The 20,993-nt window shown below is 38.7% G+C and overlaps 1 non-coding gene across 1 annotated transcript; it reads left to right on the forward strand.

Annotated features, from left to right (window-relative positions):
- Positions 1-20,050: 20,050 nt before the first annotated feature.
- TRNAA-AGC (transfer RNA alanine (anticodon AGC)) lies at positions 20,051-20,122 on the forward strand. Its single transcript has one exon. It is a non-coding gene; the product is annotated as a tRNA-Ala (tRNA).
- Positions 20,123-20,993: the final 871 nt, after the last annotated feature.

Below are 20,993 nucleotides of genomic sequence, written 5' to 3' on the forward strand. Positions count from 1 at the left end.
GTGTTTATAGCAACATTATTCAAAATAGTTGAAAGGCAGAAACAACCCAAATGGATGAACAGATAAACAAATGTGGTATACTCATACACTGGAATATAATTCAGCCCTAAGAAAAAATGAAATTCTCATACATGCTACAACGTGGATAAACTGTGAAAATACTATGCTAAATGAAATAAGTGGGACACAAAAGGATAAATGTTTTATGATCCTGTTTATATGAGGTAACTAGAGTAGGAGAATTCAGAGACAGAAGGTAGACTAGAGGCTACCGAGGGCCGAGGGGAAGGGGAAATGGGGAGTTATTATTTAATGGGTACAGGTGATAAGATCACTTTCCAGATGCTCTAAGGTTTATAAAGTTATGGCTTGGGTTTGTCGTACACATGATACCTCTCAGACTACCATACCTTGTTTTACAAGTGCACCACATACTGGTACCCTAAAAAGTGTGGCCTGGCTGAGGAGGTGAGTGGGTCTGAAATTTAATTTGTGCTGTGTCCCCTAAGCCATGTGCTTTGGAGGAAGGTTACATCATGCTGGAGGAAGTGGTGCACTCTTTAAATCATTTTGAAACAGTGTACAAAACTGTCTCGTGTAATAACTGATAGTTCTTGTTACTACTACCTAAGTTTAAAATCCCAAGGCTAGAACAAATAATTTCAGGATTTCATACGAACATTCAAGTGCATCTTTGTTGGCACATCTAGAAAAAGCTAAGTTTGCCAGTTGATATACCATCTTGTTAGCCAAGACACTAAAAATCTGTCAGTTATTCTGAGTCAAACATGGTAACACAATTGTTGAATGGGGCAGGGGGGCCTTAAGTCTCTAAGATCAAACTCCCACTCGTTAGTTAATCAAAATGTACTGCAAATTATTTTGTGCCAAGTAAATGAAGAAACTGGGGGCTAAGAGGTGAAGTGAGGTCTCCAACATCACACAGGTGATTAGTGGGAAAACTAGCATGAGAATCTGCATCCCCAAGCAGCTAAGGCTCCTGCCACAGACAACGAGTGTGATGTTCCCCAGATTGGGGAAATAAGCAAGTGGAATCTGGCTCAGGCAGGGCTAGGACTGCTGGGCTCCATAGAGCAGGATGTTAGCACCCTCAGTGTAGATTGAGATGTTTATGACATCTTTGTATGAAGCAGAGGAAAGAAATGAATAAACTAAGAAAAATGTGATGACTGGTTATCACCCAGCATTTCATGCCATTTGTGTGGGCTCTGATATTCTGCTTTTCTCAGAACTTTCCACACTATCTGTATTCTGGATCTGCTAAAGACAATACATACATTATCTTATGTACATATATAATATATTATGTGCATTGTATATAGATATTTATATGTTTATTTTCCTCTCCATTTACATAATCAATCACACTTGTTCTAAAAACTAATTCTACTTAGTGAATGTTCTGGAATTTCAAATGTTCCCAAAGATAAGGTAAACAAAACCCTCCTCCCTTAATAAGTTGTCTCTAGCCCATTTTTGAAATATAAATGTAGATGTAATAAACAAATCTGGGGAGAAGAAACAAAACTAAGTGCAAAAAAAAAAATCTTTTTTTTTTCCATTTGACTGGTAATTTTCATTCCCACTCTTCCGCTACCCCCATGTGTTTATGTCACTTCTGATTTCAGGGTCCCTGAATGAAATCCTGTGGGCCATAAGCTAAACAACTGACAAACATGAGCCAAGTTAAACCAAGATGATACAGGAATAGTGAGAAGGGCCCAATTTCTCTGAAGAGACGTGAAGTGAAAAAACTTCACCACTGGCTTAGATTATTTCAGGCAACTGAAGCCAGCCTACCCTTGAAGGACCAAGAATCACACCTTCCCCTGCTGCCCTACACCTGGATCCATTTTATGTGCTCTCTTCAGGAATAGTGCAGAGCTGGGAAGGTCTTCCAGAGGTCATCTTTCCCTAAGGCCTCCAAGCAGTTTTCCTCTAAAGCATTCCAGATTTTTTTTTCTCCAATTCTTTAAAATGCATTGAGCAACTGACAGCTAGATCCCTGATGCCCATAGGAAAAAAATGTTAGAGTCAATGGGTCTTAGGTTTATTCTCAGGCAAATCTGTGTTTAAGGGAAGGATGACCTTTAAAGTCAAATTCAGTTTTGCTTTCTTTATTCTTGCATTGGGATAACACTTTCGGAAGCTGGTATTAGTGGGAGGTCAGATCACAGGCTAAGAGAAGAATTATGTCCATTTTGAACAGAGACTTTTAGACAACAACATAATCATTTAGTGTCTATATTAGATTCCTTCCTGAATTTAGCCTTTAGGCAATTAGTTTACTAAAGGATTCTAAAAGCTTTTGGCCTTTATGTACATGGGAGTAAGCTCTACAGAGTTTCTAACTATAATGAAATCAGAAGAGTCATAAACCCTTGTGCTGTAGACATTAATTAAGGGCCAGTCTACCCCACAGCAGAGTAAAGTGCTAGGATAGCAGGTGTGTTTGGGGAGGTACATGACTGCCTGGGAAGCAGCTGGACTTGGCAGCCTTTGGACTGAGAACAGAGAGATAGCAAACCTCTTGCACAAGGGCAGTTCATCCATTCCTTTGACCCCTGCATGCCTTAACTAGACTCCTCTGTTTCTTGTAAATTTTGCCTCTACATGCAGAAAAACATGGTTTTTCTATCTTTCAAAGGAAATAGTTTGCTTCTCACTCTCCTCCCTCCCCCACACCTGGACTGGACATTACTTGCCTTGAGGCAGTAGAGGGTTCAACATGACATGTGATCATACTGAGTGGTCTCTGAAATTACTTCTGTAAACTATCCACCTAGTTGCCATGGCCTGATTTACTGCATTGGCTGGAAATAACAAATGTAATTACTTTGGAATCAATATAATATGAGGCCAGATTGCCTTAACATTCCTTTTGCTTGAGAGGAACTTAATATGAATGAGAACCAGCTGTCTATCTGTCATCATGCGCATTTGGTCAGCTTTCATAACTGATGACAGATATGGCTCTTTTGGAAAATACTTTAAAGTCACATAATTGTAATGGTCATTTTTTTCTCTGACAGCTTTAATACCTATAATGAATCACGTAAAATATGTGTATCTTACCTGAAACCAAGAGATAACTTGGTGTTCTCCAAATGGTTGTCTCCCCCAGAATAGCTTCCTTCAGCCTAATATTTCGGATTTCCTTAATAAAAGGAGTAGTATGTTCTCACTTAAGAAGAGAAAACAAATGAAGCCTGTGTCTTCAAAATTAAAGAAACTCCCTAGTGTAACGTGAAGCCTTGAAAGGCAAGAAGGATCTTCAAAGTGTGTATGTGTATTGTGTGCATAAAATTTAATTTTATTAACCTTTATTTCTCATCTTCTAATTGTCAGACTCTCTGTCAGACAACAACATTTTTAAAAGAAATCAGCATTTGGGGGGTCTCTACTCTGTGTTACGCTATCTATATTCACTGTCTTATTTAACCTTCACAACACCCCAGCCTCGTGAGTTGGATATGAAGACTCGCCTCTTTCCAATGAGAGTGTGACAGACAAACAGATCAGCAGAACTGGAGCACGACCACATGCGTGGATACTTGATATATAACAGAGGTACAGTTACAATGGAAAAAGAAAGGCTAATAGATGAGTGGTGTTTGGAAAATAAGATATCTATACACTAGAAATTAACACCACATTATAAACCAACTATACTTCTATTAAAAAAGAAAATAAAAGAAGATATCCATATGATTCCCTACTTCATACTACAAAAACATTAAAAATATGGAAAATTATAAACCTAAACATGAAAAGTAAAACTTTAAAAACTTTAGAGGAAAATAAGAGACTAAATGATGCTAAAGTGTAGAAAGAGTTCTTAAATAAGGCAGAAAAGCACAAATGACACAATGAAAGATTAATAAATTCACTATATTAAAATTAAGGCTTTTTTAAAATAAGATATAACACAAATAGTGAAGATACAAGCCACAGACTGAAAGAAGATATTTGCAATACATGTAACTAACAAAGAATTAGCATCCAGAATATATAAAGAATGCACAGAAGTCAATAACCAAACAGAAAAATGAACAATTCACAAAACAGGAAACCCACTGGTCACTTAACATATGAAAAGGTTTTCAACCTTACTTGTAATAAAGGAACTAAAATTAAAACAATGAGGTATCATTTCACATTTACCAAATGGACAAAATTTTTAAGTGTGAAAATACCTATTGTTAGCCAGATGTGACACAACAGGAATTCTCACTTACTGCTGATAGAAGTGGAACAAGCACTCAGGAGCCATGCCTAGGAAAGTGAAGATGCACACTGCCTAACACTAGTGATTCTGCTCCTGAGGATATATCTTAGAGAAACTCTCTACCATGCACACAGGAAGAAATGTTTAAAATGTTACTTGCAGCATTGTTTATGAAAGCAAAACAATAGGAACCCAAATATATTTAAATATAAAAAGGATATATTTTGATAGATACATAAAAAGTAACACTATGCAGCAGCTAAAATGAACAAACTAAATCTACCTACTTACAGCAATATAGATAAAGCTCAAAAACATAATGTTGACATAAGAAAGTCACAAAGCACTAGTATAGTATAATGTAATATATATGAAGTTCAAAAAATACAAAAATATAACATACTGTTTATCAAAACAACTTATGGAAATTTATGCTTTACTGAACAATGAAACATTGCTTGTATTTATATAATAATATAAAATCATGCATATAAAAAAAACCAAGATAGTGCTTCTCTCTGAAGAGGACAAATAAGAATGAAATCAGGGAGTTTTATAAGGAAAGACCCTTAAATTTTCTTCTTTAAAAAAAATCTTAAATGAATATGGTGTTAGTAGATAATGGAAAGTAAGAAAAAGAGAAAAGAGGAGGAAGGCAGGAGGGAAAGAGGGATGGACAAAAGGAAGGAAGAAAGGAAAAAAAAGAGGAAGGAGGGAGGCAGGAAGAAAAAGAAGAAAAAAAAATTTGAAGACTCTAAACTCTAGATCCAAATCATTGGGATTCTGTCTTTTAAGAGTAGAGTCATTTAAATTAGAAAAAAAGATTAAGAGAGAAATTTCCAGATTTTTTTGAAACACATAATGAACAGATGGAGACTAGGTATATGATTTAATAAAATTTACCACTTTCAATCAATCAAGGGAAGGTCAATTTGAATTAAACAAATCTAGAAATTTTGAGAACTTACAGCCATGCAATTATAAAACATTCTATATCTACAGCTATTCAAACTGACTGTAACAAACAGTTTACCTTTACATGTATGGCAGGTTTATGCCTTGAAATGTGAAGTAATTTGGTCTCTGTGTATCCATTCTCCTCTCTCACTTGTACCCCAAGGGCAATTTTCCTTCCTCCCATCCAGAAACAAAAATTTAAGGAATTCTATGAGCTAAGTGCCTGATTTTATAAAAACCTGCATGTGTATATTTCTCTTTAATATTATACTACACATACTGCTTTTAACTATTTGTTTTACTTAACAGTGAAACACTGTATTTTTTATCAGAATGAAAGCATATGTTCAATATTCTTGTACTTTTTCCAGTTCTCATTCACTATCTTTATTTCAAAAAATGTTCATCTCACCTAATATTAGGTCTTAGTTTCTACTCATGAACCCAAATACTCCATGTAAGACTGATTGATTTATACAAATTACAGCCAATCCAAGCCCATACACTGCACCTAGTTGTTTTACTCCTTGTCTCTTTTTATCTGGAACAGACCCTTTACTTTAATGACCCTAAACCATTATCTTACAAGCTGTACCACCTTCTGAATTTGTTTGATTTCTTCTCTGTGGTGAAATTTGGCTGTTCTTTACTTCATCACTGAGAGCTACATCTGAAGGCTCTGTGGATTTAAGGTAAGGACATGTGGCTAGTCAGTATCATAATAATGTTACCAACTTCATTTTGTATCACCTAAGAAAACATACTATCCGGCTGACCCACCATTAACGATACTAAGATTAACCAATGGATTAGGGTGATGATAATTTGATTTCTCTATTTAACAATAATATTTTCCCCTTTACAACCTGGAAGTAATCTGTGTAGTGTTACTCTGGGGTTATACAAGTGTTTCTTTCATCCATTCACTAAATTGGTAATTGACAATTGATAATCCTGAATTAATCATTTCATTACATCACTGGTCTACAAAACAAGGTATAAAACAAGAAAAAAACCCTTGCTGTCACGGAGCTTACCATCTAGTGGGAGAGACATAAACATTAAAAAATTAGAAAAAATATGGTATGAAGTATGTCATGTGGTGGAAAGTGCTATAGAAATAAACATAGCTGGGAAGTGATGAGGACCTCCCTTGATCACCCTATGGAGAGATGACCTCATAAGCAAGTGCTGGCCCTCATATCTGATGGTCTGTCTGACCTAATATACTCAACTCAGAATAGAGTTCTAGTCAGAGGATACTCTAGTTTCCTAGGGCTGCTGTAACAAAGTGCTACACACTTGGTACCTTAAAGCAGCAGAGATTTATTCTATCACAGCCTCCTACCTTCTTGTTGGCTGCTGGCAGTCGTTGGCTTGGAGACACATCACTTCAGTCTCTGCCTCTGTCTTCACTTGGGCTTCCCCTCTGTGTCTCAAATCTCCCTCTCCTTTCTCTTATAAGGTACCAGTCACTGGACTTAGAGCCCACCCTAAATCCAGGACAATCTCATCTCAAGATCCTTTATTTAATCACATCTGCACAGACCCTATTTCCAAATAAGACCACATTTCCAGGTACCAGGGGTACCTTATCTTATTGGGACCACTATTCAACTCACTAAGGAGGTGACAGAGTATGTAAACTACAGTCAATGCACCAAGAGAGTGTAGCACAGGCTTCATCTCTAATTCTCACTGGCTCCAAGAGTGAGGGGAAGTCCATATAACAATAGTATACTGGCTTGCCTACAAATACATCCACACACAAAAACGCACTAGAGTGTCGTTTTTGGAAACTGTTTCAGGGACAAACAGTGTAGAAATCAGCACTTCCTAATGGGGAATTAAATTGGATAGATAGGTGATAGTGGTTTGGGGAAAAAAAACTCACTCTTCCTCCCGTGTTTCTCCTTTACTCTCACAGAACTACCACACTTATAACACTTCTGACAACAGAAATGTGGGAGTTTTTCCCAAACCAAGCTGTTCTGTGACACCGGCTGGGTGTCCCACAATTTAATTCAACTCTGACACTGTCTACCTGGAGACAGCATCAGATCCCACAGGTGAAGGGCTCAGCCCTGCGACACTGTCCTCCATTTCCAATACCAATTTCAAGTAGTAGGTCCCAGGTTACCCATAACTTCTGTCTAAATTGGACAAATCAGAGGTACCCATGACCTCCTCCTCCTCAGATTCCTTTATTTACTAGAATAGCTCACAGAAATTGGGGAAACACCTACTCACATCTACCAGCTTATTAAATAATAACAAAGGATACATATGAACAGCCAGATGAAGAGATACATAGGGTGAGGTCAGGGAAGGTCCTGCACACAGGAGCTTCTGTCTCCATGGAGTTGGGCTACATCACCCTGTTAGTATGTGGATGTGCTCACCAAGCTCTCCAAACCCCATACTACTGGGATTTTATAGAGGCTTCCTCACAGAGGCATGATCAATTATTAACTCCATTTTCAGTCCCTCTCCCCTCTCTGGAGAACCGTGAGTGGGACTGAAAATTCTAAGCTTCTGATCATGACTTGGTCTTTCTGGTAACCAGGCCCATCCAGAAGCCCACCAAGAATCACCTCATTAGGACCAAAAAAAAACAAAAAAACAAAAAAACAAAAAAAAAACTCCTATCGCCCAGGAAGTTCAAGGATTTAGCAGCTCTGCATCAAGAACCAGGGTCAAGGACCAAATGTTAGAACAAAAGATCCTCCTGTGCTCTCATACTTAGGAAATTACAAGGGTTTTAGGAGCTCTGTGCCGAAAGTCAGGGTCAGAGACTAATATATATACTTCCTATTATCTCACAGATTGTCTCTGCATCTCAGTACAAAGACGGCAGCTGTTTAGTTGCATCATTAGCAAAGCAACTATGTTAAAATTCTTCAAAAACACTTCTCTTTTTGAATAATTAAATAGCCTATTACCCCCAACTTGTTCATATGACTACTTGATTCAATAAAACACATTTTAGCCTGATCTGAGGCTAATTCTTAAAAATCTGAATGAATTAAATGTGAGTTGATGAAGTGCTCTGGTGCTGAATTTACTCATCAATAAACATCTAAACAAGTTGTAATCTCTCTTTTCTGACCTTAGAAGTAGATGTTTGATCACACAGCTGATTCTAATGACCTCTAAAGAGAAGAGAGAAATCAATTTCATCAGCTAAAAAATTAGGAAAATATTATTACTGAGATGCTCACCACATGTTGTTGTGTATAAAATACTGAAAAAGATACAGATAGGAGAATTGTGTTTTATATTCAGAAATTCCTTGATGTCATAGTCTGGTTGAACTTGATATTTTGACTGTGATATTATCTGATTTTTAAAGTAGATTAGGTAAATAATATATAAAGCCAGAAATAAAAAGGGGATCTTTAAACCCGAGGTCCTAAGGAAAGGAGTCTTAACTCTCTCAAGCAAATGGGGTGAGTTAACATATATACCTATACAGGAAACAATTACCCAAGTATTACAAAGAATCCAGTCAAAAGTTATTTTCACCCTGTTAAAGGTATGCCAAAAGCTGTAATATTTTATTTTAATACAATAAAGATTATATCAAACATCCCCAGAATCTGGCCCACAATGCATAAGAATTATTTTCACAAAAATACAAGCTAGGGAGTCATGTTCCTTTTTGTGATTTTTCACATCAGTCACCTTGGTATAATGCAAAGTGCCTTTAGAATAACACAAACATCTAACATATCAGCTCTGCCACTTACTAGTCACGGGACCTAGAAAAAAAAATCTCCTAAACAATGTGATCTATAGCTTCTTCAACTGAAAAACTGAATCATAGTCCATCTCTTGCAAGATTGTTGGAAGGTTATAACTAATGTGGGTAAAATGTCTGATTTTGAATGATTACTGTTATTTTAGGCTGTGGTCTTTCATTAAGTAAATCTGAAAAATCATACTTAGGTGCATTTGGCTACTGCATTTAACTCTGTGTTCAAAAAAAAATTTCAACAATAATTTGTAGATTGCATTTGAACATAGAAAGCTAGCTTTTTTATACTTATTTAATTGCAACCAAAAAGAAGTGTGTTGTTCACCATGTGGTAGACAAGGAGATGTCCTGTTCAGATTCCCCTTCCAGAAAGGACTTGCTGCCCAGCTGTGAGGAATGTGGTTTGCTCGTGGCCTCCAGCTGTTAGTCTATCAGGGGCCGTCTCAGCCTTCCAGCTGAGGTCACACCATTTGTGGGGTGGCCCCTGGCCAATGACTGAGCCAGATAATGGTAGCCAAGAGCATGTTTTTCTTGCAGCAGCCTCCAGCCAATGACTGAACAAAGCAGGGCTACAAAGGTCTGCTGTTTCCACCCAACACAGCATCCCTCTAATGGGCAAGCTGTGCTCCGAGCTCCCGCTGGGCTGTCAGCGGCTTTGCCAGGTTGGCACACAGACTGACAGCACCCCCTGTCCAATCCTGCTTTTCATTCCCATTCACAGGGTCACTCCCCAATAAATATTTTACACTTCTAACTGCCTCAGCATCTGTTTCCAGAGAACCCAAATTGTGACACATAAATCTTTCAGAGATTTATGTTATTAAACAACAATAACAACAACAAACCCAGATAGAAGAATCAGTTCTTCTATGAAGAAGAAATGCAGTTCTTCATTACTTTGCCTAAAACATCCCAGACAGGCATCTATTCTGTTCTATTTTTCTCCTCAGCTCTACTGAGGTATAATTGACATTTAACTTTGTGTAGGTTTAAGGGGTACAATGTGTTTATTTGATACACTTCTGTATTGCAAAATAATTACCACCAGACCTCCATCCCATCACAGAATTACCATATCTTTCTTGCAGTGAGAACATTTAAGATCTACTCTCTTAGCAACTTTCAAGTGCATAATACAGTATTATTAATTATAATCTAATGCTTTACAGTAGAATTTATTCATCTTATAACTAGAAGTTTGTACCCTTTGACCAACATCTCCCCACTTCCTCCGACCCCCAGCTCCTGGTAACCACCAATGTATTCGAATTGAATAATTCCACCTGTATTTGTAAGTGTTAAACCAATGTTAATATTTGTGGGTATTTTTTCCTGTTTGGGCTAATGTGAATTTGCTTGCTACAAGTTAAGCCCACTTCTCTATGTATTCACCATGAAAATAAAGAAAAAAGCACCTGCCTTGTGATCCAAGACATTTATGCCATTCTTTCGCTATTGATTAAAATTCTCAACTTCCTTAAACACCCCTTTGAGGTCTTATTTTCCAAGCTATTAATCATTTTTATTGCTTTTCTCTGGACGTTATCCAAACTCCCCACCCAGCATCTGTCTTCAGATGAAGAGTTTCAAACTCATAGCAGATCTCTAGTAAGAAGCTGGCTGTGGAAGAATAAGACAGACAAGCTCCAAGGCCTTAACTCCACTGACAAGGATTCACTATGAAAACTAACAGTACAAGCTTTCTAGCTACATTTAACTATGCTATTCAGTAATTACATAATCTGAAATATTTTATTTGTTTTTATTCCACCTCATTTTGAAGTATATTTTGGATGGTATGTAAAATGCACCAAGGGTCAGCAATGTATAAGGCATGTTTCTAGGAGAAACACAAGATTTCATGTTTTCCATTAGTTCCATAATAAACATTATTAAAACCTTCCTATTAAAACAGCAAGAACAGTGCTTATACCCACACATGCCCCTAAAAGTGATGGTGAAGGACACAATACAATGAAGAAGGACCACATTCCTTTATCTTCCTGTTAATGTTTTAAAATAAGCACCATCCGCTGGGCTTGCAGTCAGTGTCCTTTGTAAGCCAGCATTCTTGGCCCCCATAATCTGGCCAGATATGCTTTTCCAGCACATTCTCCCATAATCCCTTCATCCATCCGAAATTCCAACCAGACTGAACTACATGCCATTTCTCTCCAAACACTGCTGTTTTCCCTAGCTTACTGAGTTATTTTCATTCCCTATGTCCTCAAATGCATTCCCTTCCCATTCAAAATAGCTGAAGCTGTCCAAAGCGCAATTTGAAAATTCCCTTTGCCTGGAAGTCCTTTCTAATGCCCATGGTTGTACTTTCTCCCTCCTCTGAATCCGCAGAGCACTCTGTTGCACTAGCCCATTCCACACTCTATTACCTGACATGTATGTGTCTTACATCACGTTCCTGTGGCCAGGAACAGTCTTGTCTTTGTGCTTCTGACATCTTTCTGCCAGATATCCATCCAATAAGTCACTGAATTGGCCACAAATATATGCCAGGCACTGAAGTAGGTATTGAAACTTGACTTGGTACCTGTCCTTGAGAAACTTCTAGGCATGAAGAACTACTGAAAATGCAATGACCATAGTTCTACAGAGGGCAGAGGGCTCTTAGGCTGGTGTGAGAGACACAGGAAGGGTTCCTAACTCAGACTTCAGGTACAGGGAACTCTTATGAAGACTAATATGCAGGCATTTAGCCAAGAGAACTGGCTGGGTGGTGTAGATTGCCATGGGTAGAGGAAAAAGTCATGAGAATGCCAGGGGAGAGACAGCACTATAGTTTCAAAGCAACATGGGAGGGTGGGGGAGCATGATGATGGGTGGGGTAGTACATAAACTCAGAGGTGAGGCTGAGACGTAAGCAGAAGCCAGGTCACAAGAGGTCTTTTACACATGAAGGAGTCCAGATGTCTTGAGGACAATGGCAAGCCACTGAAAGATAATTATAATTTGCATTTTCATATGATCTCTCTGGCTTTAGTGCAGGGACTAGGTTGCAAGAGAGCAGGACAGAGAACAGTGAGATCAATTAGTAGCCTGTTGCAGTAATCCAGGCAAGTTTCAAGAGGTAGTATGATAGGAGGCTTATACCCATGTATTTTAAACAAGTATAATTTGCCAAATTCCAATTCAAATGCATACTACCAGCTCTAACCCTTTCCATGAATAAAATTTTAACTGAAACTGACCAAAAAAATATGCAACTCCCCATATGATCAAGGGGCCTCTGACTGCCCTGTGCCAGATTGCCTTGTCTAACATCTGGATTTTAAATACACCTGGTAACACTTAAACACCATAAGCATAATTATCATGGATAAATTCACTGTTCCTAATTGTTGCTGTAGTTCATGTTCAAATGCTCAATCAATCAATAGTGCAAGCATTATTTTTGCAACAGGCAAAATTACACAGTACTTAATTGATAAGCAGTAGGGACAGATACATAGAGAATATATGCAAGAAAACCTACCACCAAAGAAAGATGCCATATTCTCCTCCTTATTCCTCTGACCATGGGCGAAATCTGCAGGCACTTTTACTTCTGCTTTTGTGTAAATCTGACTGGGAGATGAGAGACGGCATAGAGCCTAATATATTTGGAGTTTATCTTTTTGGTCACAAAACAGCACAGAACTCCCTGTGTCATATAAATCTGTTCTTGATTAGAAGAAAAGGAAAGGTGGGAAATATACCATGTGTTATCCCCAAGTGGTTATAGCATATAACCCCTGCACAATTACCAGCAGGTCTCAGAAAGGATGCATCCTCTTCACTGTAGATAATAACATGGTGTTATGGTAAAGAACTGGGAATCACTTTAACGGCTGCCATGGAAACTAACTAATTACTATCAAAAAGAAAAATCATAAATAAAGCATTCTGAAACAGGTAATCCTTTTAGGTAAATATCCTCTGTTACCTAACTGACCCCAAATTAAGTAATTCAACTCACTCAGTTACCAAAGCACATATTTCTTTTAAACCACATACACAATCATTTTGTCTTGAACTATATATACACCAAGAAACTATATTGTTTATGTCAGTGTTCTGTGGATTCTAAATTTAGCTGTTATTATTTGGTTCTGTTTAGTCTTAATAGATGAGGTGGGTATTTGGCTGTTCCTGCTTGTAAAACCATTTGGACTGCACGTATTATGTCACTGTCCTAGGAGAAAATACTTAAGCCTGATTTGTCTTCCTCTTTGTCTATGAGCTAAACTGGTTCAAAATTTACATTCTGTGGATTATATTGACCATGCTTTGCCCAGAGCTTCCAGTTAGGCATGTCTCCCTGTCGGACTCCTAACTTTCATAAAGAGGTGACAGTTGTCCCTCTTGTCAGAGATTTTGCTCAGCTAAATGACAGAGGATAAGCTATACAAGGTAACAGATGAGATCAAACTGCAAACCCCTGCTACTTGCCATGGAAAACGACATCGAATTCTTTGTTCCTCAGCAGAAGATTGAAGAATAGCTATTCCTCTAGCTATGCAAAAATCTTTACTAGATTAAGCCCAATAAACCAATTATGTAGTTGGATGGCATCACATTGGTTTCCTACTTAAATCTGTAATTTCAGCTTTAACTACTTCTCATATGTTGAGGTACAATTTTGAAAAGAGCCCTATAAAACTCAGGGCTATATTAACTCTCAGGATGCCATCAAATAAATACATTGTCTCTTATCCTACCCATGACCCCTGTAAGAGGACCCATAAGATAAATTTCTCATAGGTCTAAGTGCTGGAAAGAGCTGTGTTTCCCCACAAGCAATTGGATTTGTTTTTCTTTCATAGGCACAGTGAAACAGGGGCCTGGTAATGTTCTCGTCTTGGTGTTGGTTGCTAGATAGCTTTTAGCCAAATCCGGTGGCTCACAGATACACTTTCAAATTACTCTGTGCATTTTTCTTATTACAAAAGGAAAACATAATTACTGAGGAAAAATGGGAAATTCTGATAAGAAAAAAGAACATAAAAGCTACTTGTACTCTTACTACTCCAAGATGGTCACTATTAACACTCTGTTATATTTCTTAAAAGTTTTATTTCTACGTACATGTTCATTTACTCTCACAAAAATGAAATCACATCACATACCACTTTGTAACATGCTCTTTTACTTATTGTGAACAAAATTCTATATTATTAAGTGTTCTTCTATAACATTCTCAATGACTGTTGAGAAACATTCCATAGATGTACCAATGCTAGCTGAACAGTTATGCTCTTTCCGTGCTTATCTGATGAATATCTTCACAACAGTATCGTTACAAGAATCTTTTATAATAACCTTTATTTTCTTGAGAATAGATTTATAGAATTAAAATGACTGGGTCAAAATCTATGCAAAATTATAAGGTTATTACTAGGAATTAAGAAAGATTATCTTTCATAATTAAGAAAGGTATCTCTTCATAAAGATAGTGCTGGTTTTTGGTCCAACCAGCAGTTTTGTTAAATGACACACTATATTGGTTACAGATGCTCGTCTGTACTGTTTGACAGTTCACACACATGTGTGCACACACACGCTCACAGAAACACAGATTCTCTGTGACTGTTGCTGGGCCTAATTTAACAGATACGGATGGGGTAGCCATCAGCCTACCATGACTTCTCTGAGAACAGCCCCACAGTGATGGGCCCAGTTTTCACATCTCTGTTAAATGACCCTGGCCAAAGCTATTTCAGCTAAGGGGGGATGTTTGGTCCAAGTTAGGCCATTTTATTCTTTCTCTTGGAAATTTCACAAAGAGGAGATATAAAAAACTGGAAATTGTTAGACTTAACCCACTAATTGAAGGCCCCAGTGAGAATATTCACAAATTCCTGCTGTTAAAATTCTAAGAGCTGCCATGACCTTCACCTTTCTGAGACATAGTTTTTATCGATACCTGCTCAGGCTAAACTGGACAATGAATAATGATTAAAATAGCCGTAAAACTAAGATTTACTAGCTGCTTACCGTGAAGCAAGTGACATCCCAAGGGCTTTATCTTTATTAATTGATTCATTCTCTATAGCAATCTTGTGAGGTAAATAATATAAATATCTTTATTTTAAAGGTGAGAAAACTGAAGCAAAGAGCAGGTAAGTGATTCGCCCACTTGCCCAAGGTCACGCAGCTCATACACAACAGGGTTGGGATTTTGAGCCAGAATAGTTTGGTTGCAAAGTCCCTGTTCTTACTTACTCTGTGAGAGGTGATTAGTCAGGCTACTGACCCTGGCTGATTAACAAGAGAAAGAAAGTGCCAGGCTGTTAAAAAAAACAGGTTACTTCTCTTATCCCACAGCTGGCTCCTTGGTTCCAATGACACAGTCATACAACAGGACATCTTATGTTCCACAACTGCTGCATCAATCCCAAGGACAGAGCGCAATATCTCTTTCTTTCTTCTCTCTCTTTTTTTTGTCTTCTTCTGCTGAAGTTTCTGTTTTAGGGCTGAGCTTCACATGAGGAAAGAGCCAATAATAGAAGGTGACTGACAAGACTGGAGTGAAGATAACGAGGGCAGAGCCTTCGAATAAAAGACCCCGCGGCCTGACTAGAGGCTGGAGCTGTCTCAACCGGCTACCTAGCTGATGGTTCCCCGCCCCTGGGTTTTCTTTTTGCTTTTTTCCCTTCTCTCACTCTGAACAATAAAGCAGCTCTCTTTTTTCACTTTGTTTCTCTGCCTCTTCTGAGAGTTCTTCCTCAATTGGTATGCAAGGACCCATATGTTTGGGGGGATTTCCAATTTAGGGTCTCTCTATCCACTAACAATTCCACTGGAGTTGCCACTGCTCCTCAGAAAGTCATGGAAACCTCATGCCACCACATCCAGGGCCATGCTGTCACCACCACTGGCGTGGACAGTACATAGACACATCCTGCTAATCCAATGCTATTTGTGTCCCCAGAGATCAGCCAACAGGGGACGCTGCTTGACAGACTGAGCTGGTGCCACCTAAGGGACAATATCTGGAACAGGAAGGCTCCTCCTGCTCCACCACACAAATCACATTCTCACTCTGTAAACAGAAGCTGAGTGTGGTTGCTTTTACTTGGGATCTTACAGCATATTTCCCATCACTGATCCAGGAAGGGTATGATTTAGAACTTGAGATTGGGATTTTATTATTGTTGTTGTTGTTGTTGTTGTTTATTACATCAGGAGATCCTTTCAGTCCTCACCTGGAAAGCAAGGGCTTGGAAGAGAGCCAGAGAGACATCACCAAGCCAAGGTGCAAAAAACAAGTTATCCGACACAATTAAATGAATAACATTACCAGGTTTAAAACATACTTATTGAGTTGACAGGAAATAAGGAATCAGATTGTTGTTTTCACTAGCATAATTTGTACTATAATTATTTTAATTACTGAAGTCTTTTGAGACGAATGCATTTTCAGGGCAAACTTGACATTCCTGGATGGAGACTATACAGGGACAGACTGGATTGTGACAATGATTTCTCTAATAATGACTTCCTACAATAGGTCCACACTAACTTGATGCAAAATAGTGTCATATGAAGAATCAGAAAATCAGTATTTCCCTAACTTTACAACCCCTCTCCAATTTTAGTGTCGCTACTTCCCCCAGATTCCTCACAAATAGCCTGGGAGTTCCCCAGGTAGTGGTCTTACTTCAGAGCATCTGCTTGTGGCAGCCACTACCTTGGTGACAGCTGTCCTGCTGATGTCCACTGATGGCACCACTGCTGCCGTGGATACCAGCTAAGGTGCCTGTGCCACCGCAAATCCCCACCAAACCTGTGCAGTGGCCACCAGTGCCCGCTCTCCCAGCACCAAGGTTCCTGAGGAGGAGGCCGTGTCCTGGTCCTGCAGGAGCTGCCAGCACCACAGCCACGACTCCAGGAACGCCCAGTGGCCCTTAGAGAGCACAGGTACACAGGCCTCTTAGATTACTCATTTCCCACACTGCAGCCACCTCAGCTTGAGAATAACGTACCAGGTGGCATTCAAGATCACTTTCCTTTTGTCTCGTGGACCAACATATTTGAACCAATTTTGTTCAGCACATTTGTCTTCCTTCAGAGTGTGTTCTTCCCTGGAGACTCATGGTCTCTTGGGTAAAGAGACACCCCCCTCCACCAGACATTCCAGACATGTCTGGATACATGGGTAAACACTAATTAGGCCCAGGCTGGGATTCCTTCTATTACATCTATTATCATTACTGTTATTATCCTATCATTATCGTCATCATCATTACGTGAATGATGATGATGATGATGAACTGGGGCCCATTAGTGACACTCAACATATATCAGACCACGCTGGGGAAAATTAGAAGCATTCACTTCCTCTATCTCATTCTTCCACTATAAAAACATTTCTAAAAGACCTCCAATATTTAATAAGCCTAGCACAGCACTTTGCTTCTTTAAAATAAACATAATCAATGTTACTATACTATGTACTCTAGTACAAAATTGATGTACTAGAGAAAAGATATGTGAAAGAAGCCTAGCACTGACTTTTTCCTCTTGCTTATGCACAGAATTGATGTTGCATATTAGAAGAGTAAAAGGAAAAAAAGCTTCAAAATGGTCACTCTGTAGGATATTTGGGTTCGGAGTTAAAAATCTGGGTTCTAATCATACCTCATCTTTTAACTCACTGTGCACATTTGGAAAAAGCTCAGAACCACTCCAGACCTCAGGTTCCTTATTAACAAAATGATAATAATGCAGGCTGTTTTGAGAAACATTTTGTAAATACTCAGTTCCAAGAGCAAAGTGACTACTTAACAAATAATAATTTTCATTCCAGTCTTCCGTTATTCCTCAAGAGTTATGAAAAACATTATATTAAATGTCAGTTTCAGAAAGTTGCTGTCAAGGTGATGAGTATGTGACTGGCAGATGAGCACATCAACTGAGAGACAGATAGAGATTAGCAAGGTTTTTAAAGTGAAAGCTCAAAACATCTCATTACCAGTGTGTTACTGGTAAAGAAAACTATAGATCATGACGGTGAGCAAAAGATATTTTCCTCTGTACTGGATATCCATTTATCTACCTATCTACCTATCTAGCCAGCCAGCCAACCAGCCAGCCACCTGGCTATCTATTGATCTTTGTTTGTTGTCTATTTGCCACAACCACACAACCACAGTCATCTTGATTACATGACTAGGGTGCTGTAACTAAAGCTACAAGAGCAGTAGAAACAAGTGAGAGACATAAATAAAGGAAAATCACTATCCTATTTCTCCTTCTAACCTCTCTACTCCACTCCTACAGATACTTACATACCACTGACATGATTCTGATAGCAATAATCACCAGGATGAAACATTTTAATTTAGTTTAGATACTATTTTACAGAAATTGGGAAATTTGGTATTTGTCCAAGGCAATTTGTTTCTTTTCTTTTAAACTTGTATATATTAAGAAGAATATGTTAGGTACTATGTTTAAAACTGCGGAGGAAAAAAAGGATGAATCAGATATAGATCCTGCCCTCAAAGAACTAATATTTGAGATATATTGGAGAATGGGATTTACATATCTATAACAATGTGTATATGAGGGGGGGCGGTGTTGGGCTATTACTGCATAACAAATTGCCCCCAAATTTAGTAGCCTAATAGAGCAAACCTTTATTATTTCACAGTTTCAGTGGATCAAGAATTTGGGAAGGGCTTAGCTAGGTGATTCTGACCCAAGGTCTCTCGTGAGGTTGAAGTCAGGATGTCAGCTGGGGCTATGGTTGACTGGGGGGCAGGATCTGCTTCCACGATGGCTCACTCACATGGCTGATGGCAGGAGCCCTCAATTCCTCAACAGATGGGCCGCTCCATGGAGCTGCTGGAGCATCCTTACAATACGGAAGCTGTTCTCTCCAGAACACGGCCTCTGAGGAAAGGAAAGGTGAAAGCCACCATGTCCCTTATGGCCTCCCTTAAGCAGTCACATACCATCATTTCCAAAATATCCTGTTGGTTTCACAGGTCGCCACTGTGTCCTGTGGGAGGGGACTACACACAGGCATAAATGCCAGCAGGCAGGGATCCCTGGAAGTCATCCTGGAGGTTGGGAGTCTGCAGTCTCCCCAAATCTCACTAACCTATAGGTCAAAGTCATATGAATATTTCAAACTACACCAGCTCTTGCCGCACTTTCAAACTCTTGAAAGTCTCCTTTCTTCCCCAGCATTTCCGGGCGTTCCTCTGTCACGTGGCACCCTTCCAGGCATCAGGTTGCCGCTGTGCTGCTCCACCAGGCTTTGCCACTGAGGAAGTGGAGCCCTTGGTGCCAAACTGGCAACATTTGTTCCACAGTCAGGGGGTCACCTCTCTACTCAGAATCTTCATTTCCCCCTGGGAATTAGGTCTTTCTTACTGGATCAAAGCCATCACATTGAGTCCTTCTCTTCCAGAAGGCTCCTCAACCCTTGTGCAAATAGACCTGTCTCACCATTCACCTGGCAGGCCCAGATATGTCTGTAGTACCTTTAGAGTCGGCATTTCTACCCTGTGCCACCCCTCATGACCTGATATATTTACAAGAATAAAACAAAAAGGTAAAAATGCCATAAGATGGAGGAACATTTGGATACATTTGCTGAGTCTCAGCCAGAGACATTTTTTTTTCACTAGGTAAATTTCCATCACCACTATACTTATGATTAGGTCAAATGGAGTCCAAAGTTCAGCCCATCAATCACAGGGTGCTAACCTGTAGTGATAAACCCTATAGCAGCACATGGCTGGATGAACAAACAGGTCAACAGCCACTTTAGTTTAATGGCTATGGAAATGCAGCACAGATTTAACACAGAAGCTGGCTCTGCACACTCTAATCAAACGGAAGGCCAAAAGTAAAGTTTAAGGACTACTGGAGTAAACTTATCATTATTTTTATTCTCTCCCCCTTCCCCACTACGAAAAAACTATATTTTCAGTCATCTATTTAGGTATTCCTCAATAAAGCCTCAGTCTGAGCAGAAACATGGAGTTAACTGCATGAAATGTTGCCACTGGAGCCCTTAACAGAAAGAGTCCCATGTTGGTCTTTCTGTCCCAGATCAAAAGCTTGTTGCCTTGAGAGGAGGTATAGCTCAGTGGTAGAGTGTGTGCTCAGCATGCACAAGGTCCTGGGTTCAATCCCCAGTACCTCCATTAAAATAAATAAATTAAATAAAAACTTAATTACCTACCATTCAAAAAAAAAAAGACTGATTAAAAATTAATTGATTTAAAAAATAAATTTAATTTTTTTAATTACAAAAAAAAAAAACACCTCACTACTACAGAACAGAAAAAAGAATGAAAAGAAATGAGGATAGTTTAAAAAAACTCTGGGAAAACAGGAAGCACACTAATAGTCTCATTATAGGGGTCCCAGAAAGAGAAGAGAGAAAGAATCTGAGAAAATTTTTGAAGAGATAATAACTGAAAAATTCCCTAACTCAGGAAAGGAAACAGTCACCTGAGTCTAAGAAGCGCAAAGAGTTCCATACAGGATCAACCCAGAGGCACACACCACGGCACGTAGTAATCAAATTGACAAAAATTAAGGATAAGGAGAAAATACTAAAATCAGCAAGAGAAAAGCAACAAATAACATACAAGGGAACTCCCATAAGGTTATCAGCTGATTTTTCAGGAGAAACCCTTCAGGCCAGAAGGGAGTGGCACAATATATTTTAAGTGATAAAAGAGAAAAACTTACAACCAAGAATACTTTATCCAGCAAGGCTCTCATTCAGATTTGATGGAGAAACCAAAAGCTTCACAGATAAACAAAAGCTAAAAAAATTCAGCACCACCAAACTAGCTTTATAACAAATATTAAAGGAACTTCTTTAGTCATGAAACCATAAGAAAAGAGAACAAAAAGAAGAAAGAGGGGGAAAAAAAAGACCTACAAAAGATTGCTTTAGCAATTCAGGGTCTTTTATGGTTCCATATAAATTTTGGAATTGTTTGTTCTAGTTCTGTGAAAAATGTCGTTTTGAGCATTTTGACAGGGGTTGCATTGGATCTGTAG

This window comes from Camelus dromedarius, chromosome 4 (assembly GCF_036321535.1).
Source record: "Camelus dromedarius isolate mCamDro1 chromosome 4, mCamDro1.pat, whole genome shotgun sequence".
Lineage (NCBI taxonomy): Eukaryota > Metazoa > Chordata > Mammalia > Artiodactyla > Camelidae > Camelus > Camelus dromedarius.